Source organism: Oryctolagus cuniculus, chromosome 2, assembly GCF_964237555.1.
Source record: "Oryctolagus cuniculus chromosome 2, mOryCun1.1, whole genome shotgun sequence".
Lineage (NCBI taxonomy): Eukaryota > Metazoa > Chordata > Mammalia > Lagomorpha > Leporidae > Oryctolagus > Oryctolagus cuniculus.
In genome coordinates this window covers 58,535,085-58,541,317 of record NC_091433.1, presented here as the reverse complement: position 1 = coordinate 58,541,317, position 6,233 = coordinate 58,535,085, and positions in this window count along the sequence as shown.

Here is a 6,233-nt window from a genome sequence, read left to right as displayed (position 1 = left end):
TATATACTAAATTGATCTTCTGTATATAAAGATAATTGAAAATGAATCTTGATGAAGAATGGGATGGGAGAGGGAGTGGGAGATGGGACGGTTGAGGGTGGGAGGGAAGTTATGGGGGGAAAAGCCATTATAATCCAAAAGTTGTACTTTCAAAATTCATATTTATTCAATAAAAGTTGAAAAAACTAAAAAAAAGAAAAGGGCAAAGGACCCGAATAGACATCTTTCAAAAGATGAAATTTAAAATCCAACAGATACATGAAAAATGCTCAGGATCACTAGCCATCGGGAAATGCAAATAAAAAACCACAGTGAGGTTTCACCTCACCCTAGTTAGAATACCTATCATGCAAAAATCAAAAAGTACTAAATGCTGGTGAGGATTTGGGGAAAAAGATACCCTAATACACTATTGGTGAGAATGTAAGCTAATACATCCATTGTAAAAAAACAGTGTGTATATTCCTCGGAAATCTGAAAATAGATCTACTATATGTTGCAGCCATCCCACTTATGGGAATTTACCCAAACCAAATGAAATCAACATATGAAAGAGTTATCTATACCCCCATGTTTATTGCAGTTCAATTCACAATTAAGATACTGAATCAACCCACTTGCCCATCAACTGATGACTGGATAAAGAAAGTATGACGTGTGTGTGTGTGTGTATAATGGAATTTATTGATGTACTTAATCATATACATTGAACTTCACCTACAAAGCAATGTAGTAGCCTTCAGTTATTATAAATTTACACTGATTTCCAAACAAATTCATTAGGTATTTCATTTAAAAATTTTTTTAAAATATTTATATATATTTATATATAGTATATATAGTATATATTAAGGAATACTACTCAGCCATAAAAAATGAAATTCTGACCTTCACAATAAAATGGATGCTACTGGAAATCAATATACTTAGTGAAATAAGCCTGTCTTAAAAAGATAAATATCATATGTTTTCCCTGATCTGTGGTAACTAACAGAGTAAAAAAATATAATATGAGAAAAACTGACATTTGGAGGTTTGCTGATTCTTTACAACTCTTGTCTCTACTGTTAAGGACCAGTTTTTTTTTCTTCTTACTACTTGTTGAATTTTTTTCTTAATGGAGGGTTAAGTTTACAATTATGAAAAAAATTAAAAGTATGTCATTCTAAAAATTTTAAAAAAAGAATTAGAAAGGAAGTAGGAGGGAGAGTGGGAGCATGGGGAGGAGGGCAGGATGGGAAGTATCACTATGTCCCTAAATCTGTATATATGAAATACATGAAGTTTGGTCACCTTATATAAATTGTAAAAATTTAAAAAAAAGAAATGGCAAATGAATGTGTTGAGAGATCAGTGTAACACTATGATAACAGAAGGCTACATTACTATATAGGTGAAGTTCAACATATTTGATAAAATCTACCAAGTACATACTTGTGTTACTCAGCACTAAATTAACAGATACAAACATGATAGCTGACATAGACTGTTAGATTAATGTACTTACAGTGTTCACAGAATAAAACATCACAAGAAAAAAACAAAAATTCTAAAAGTATATTTTGCACACTAAAGGCTAAATAAGGTTTTAACAAAGATTTTTTAAAAAAAAAGTATATCCAGCATCCACTGTATACTCCTAAAAGACATGTCCTTTAATTTTCCTCCCTTTCTTTTCCTTTCTTTACTACAAGCATCTAGTGCATTTGTCTACATTCTTTCTTCTCTTCTTGCTATACTTCAGTCATGCTGAAATAACAAGTCACTGGATTCAACAGCTTACTCCGTTCTTCTGTGTGTCCCTATGTCTGCTTCCAATGGAATGTTACTTCTCACATCTAATCACCTGGGAAACTGCAGCACATTTTTTCAAAACACAGATCAAACATCACCTGTTGTGAAGCCTTTCTTGAGCCCCACAGAAAGAATCGACCACTTCCATTCCTGCCCTTCTAAAGTGTTTTGCACACAGCACACCACACATAACAGAGTAGTGCTTATTGTGTTCCTGCGTCCTAACTACCAAGCAGTAAGCCCTTTGATGGAGGTTGGTTTCATACTTACTTTGTAGTCTGAAAGAAGACCAGAGTAGAAGGGCAGCCAGTAAGTTTTCATAGATTGAGTGTGAAACCAATACTAAGCACCTGGTCATCTGGAAATCCGGTGTGACTGAAAACATTCTAAAGTAAATAGCCTGAAGAATAAAAGAGTTTGAAATATTTGATATCTTCAGCAGGAAAACACCAAAGGCTTCATCTGGCCTTAACTTCTTTTACTGAAGGAAAATTTTTTGCTAATCTAATCCTAATTTTAAGATATATATTTGAGATAAATAAAAATGGGTGTGGAATGATAGAGCATCAGAAGTAGTAGCTTTAAATCTCCTTAGGTTAGTCTAAATACTAATATGAGATTCTTCGAGATGCATCATTTCGATGTACGGAGCTGTTGTTATTTAGTAATATCTGTCAAACACTACTCATTTTCCAGTCAGCTACAGGAACTTCCAGAATTCTGACATATTTCTTAGAACAGGAACTGATTCTACAATGAAAGAAGCGATTTCTCAAGAGCATGAGTAGATCCCAAAGTGACAAAAAATTGCCCTTCATATTGATACCAACTCGAGGTTCTTTGGCTCACTTGAAAGTAGAAATTTGGGGGGCTGAACCAATGGAAGGAAGACCTTTCTCTCTGTCTCTCTCTGTCACTGTCTAACTCTGCCTGTCAAAAAAAAAAAAAAAGAAAAGAAAAAAAAAGAAAGCAGAAATTGACAAGCGGCCAGCCAATGTGCAACCCAGAAAAGTTGTACCGTGGGCTTGCACAGGGAGACAGCACACCAGGAAGAGGTTCCACCAACTGACTCAATGAGGGGAGCTGGGCAGGTCTTTGCCTTTGAAGGGGGGAGGCATGGTGGTTCCCACTCTTACATGTACTGCGATTTGCACCTGACTTTGTTCTGTATGGTATGGTTCCTTTTTGGTGTTGTTGCTCATTACCACCCTTCCAGGAAGATCATTTAATGGTTGTTCCGGGCTATTCTGGACATGTGTGCAGGTTTGGGAAGTCTATAACAGAGTGGTAGACAGTCTTTGGGGCTTAGGGTCTGAACACTCTTTAGTGGTTTGAAACCAGAGATAAACACATGCCAGGACAGAAAGGGCCTGCTCTCCTAAGTCCTACTTGTATTCTGTCTCAACAGCATAGGCTCTTATAGCTGAATAAACCTAAAATGTTTGCAAAAGTGAAGACATCCTTTTTTATAGATTGTACAAATAAACTGTTCTATATAAGTCTATATTACAAAACACCATGAGAAGTCTTAGTACAAAATATAATTACTGGGGGCCAGCGCCATGGTGCAGTGGGTTAACGCCCTGGCCTGAAGCACCGGCATCCCATTTGGGCGCCACTTCAAGACCCAGCTGCTCCTCTTCCAATCCAGCTCTCTGCTATGGCCTGGGAAAGCAGTAGAAGATGGTCCAAGTCCTTGGGCCCTGCACCCACATGGGAGACCTGGAAGAAGCTCCTGGCTCCTGGCTTGTATCAGCACAGCTCATGGGATTTCCACCAATTGGAGAGTGAACCAACAGATGGAAGACCTCTCTCTCTCTGCCTCTTCTTCTCTCTGTGTGTAACTCTGATTTTCAAATAAATGAATAAATATTTTTTTTAAAAAGAGTTAATGTCCTTTTTATATAGGAGCTTTACAATATCAATTATTTTCATTTTACAATTTTCTTCAAATAAAGATTTTGAATGCCAGTTAAAACCCATATCTAGTTACTGTCAAAAAAAGCTTAAATCTTCCTTTTCTGGCATATGGCTTTTTTGTGGTTGCTGTTTAAATAATGTCTTCTGCAAGGTATGTTAGATGAGTAAAATTGCTTTCTGCTCATAGAAGTTTTACACTTTGAATATCATTTTTTACAGATCTCACTTTCAAATAAATAGATAAATCTTTAGAAGAAAGAAAATATAATCACTGATGAACACTAACCACTAATAAATAATAATCAAGTGATATAATTATATGATACAATATATATTTACATTTACCAGATACGACACAAATTTTTGTTTTATATGGTGATAATAATATTAACTGAAAGATTTTTTAAAAAACATATATATTCCACTTCATTTTTTTTATAAAAGATTTATTTATTTATTTGAAAGGCAATTACAGAGAAGCAGAGGCAGAGAGAGAGGGAGAGAAAAAAGTCTTCCATCCTCTGGTGTGTTGCTGTTGATTTCTCAACAATGTTGCAGTGGATTCTTTTCTGAGAGGAGCAGCGTGGTGGGGGCAAGAGGCGCGGAGTCACCACACAGACCCCGGGAGTCGGGTGAAAGCAGGCTTGAGGCGAGCAGTCTGCAGACTCGTTTATTTCAGTTGAAACTACATCTTATATAGCCAAGACCAGCCAATCTGGTCAAGGGGCAGTCTATGCCCCAACCAATCACAGCCTGTTGCCAGGCAGTTTAAAAAGCCATCCAATCATAGCCTGCTACCAGGCAGTTTCAAATCCATCCAATCACAGCGTGTTGCCAGGCAGTTTCCAAAGCCAACCAATCACAGCCTGTTGCCAGGCAGCCTCCGTTGCCAGGTGGGTTTCAAAGCCATTCCTGAGTAACTGATGCTCACTTGCCAGTGGCCAGCTTGGCATGGCCTTCTCATTCCACCACACTGGTGCACTCCCCAGTTAGCCACAATGGCCAGAACTATGCCAATCTGAAGCCAGGAACCAGGAGCTTCTTCCAGGTTTCCCACATAGGGGCCCAAAGTCTTGGGCCATCTTCCACTGCTTTCCCAGGCCACAGCAGAGAGCTGAATCGGAAGACGAGCAGCTGTTTCCTGAACTGTAACCCATATGGGATGCCAGCCATGCAGGCAGTGGCTTTACCTGCTATGCCACAGTGCCGGCCCCTCCACTTCAACTTTTTTTTTTTTAAAGATTTATTTATTTATCTGTAAGAGATACACAGAGAGAGAAGAAAAGGCAGAGAGAAAGAGAAGTCTTTCAATCTCTGGTTCACACCCCAACTGACCGAAACCGCTGGAGCTGCGCCAATCTGAAGCCAGGTGCCAAGATCTTCTTCTGGGTCTCCCTCACAGGTGCAGGAGCCCAAGGACTTGGGCCATCTTTACTGCTTTCCTAGGCAATAGCAGAGAGCTGGATTGGAAGAGGAGCAGCTGGGACTGGAACTGGTGCCCATATGGGATGCTGGCACTTCGGGTGGTGGCTACGCCACAGCACTGGCCCCTATACTTCATCTTTATTTTTTTTTTTTTATCTTATGACAGCACTTTTTTTTTTTAACTTTTATTTAATGAATATACGTTTCCAAAGTACGAATAATGGATTACTATGGCTTCCCCCTCATACCGTCCCTCCCACCCACAACCCTCCCCCTTCCCACTCCCTCTCCCCTTCCATTCACATCAAGATTCATTTTCGATTATCTTAATATACAGAAGATCAGCTTAGTATACATTAAGTAAGGATTTCAACAGTTTGCTCCCACACAGAAACATAAAGTGAAAAATAATAGATGATTTTTTTTAATGATGATGAAATCAGATCAGACCTATTGTCATGTTTAATCCCAGTGAGAGTCAAGTTGGGAGTTGGTAGTTTCTTTTCTTTTCTTTTCTTTTTTTTTTTTTTTACAGAGGATCAGTTTAGTATGCATTAAGTAAAGATTTCAACAGTTTGCACCCCCATAGAAACACAAAGTGAAATATACTGTTTGAGTACTCGTTATAGCATTAAGCCTCAATGCACAGCACATTAAGGACAGAGATCCTACATGAGGAGTAAGTGCACAGTGACTCCTGTTGTTGACTTTACCAATTGACACTCCTGTCTATGGCATCAGTAATCTCCCTATGCTCCAGTCATGAGTTTCCAAGGCTATGGAAGCCCCTTGAGTTCTCCGATTCTTATCTTGTTTAGACAAGGTCATAGTCAAAGTGGAGGTTCTCTCCTCCCTTCAGAGAAAGGTACCTCCTTCTTTGAAGACCTGTTCTTTCCACTGAGATCTCACTCACAGAGATCTTTTGCCAGAGTGTCTTGGCTTTCCATGCCTGAAATACTCTCATGGGCTTTTCAGCCAGATCTGAATGCCTTTAGGGCTTATTCTGAGGCCAGAGTGCTATTTAGGGCATCTGCCATTCTATGAGTCTGCTGAGTATCTCACTTCCCATGTTGGATCACTCTCCCCTTTATTTA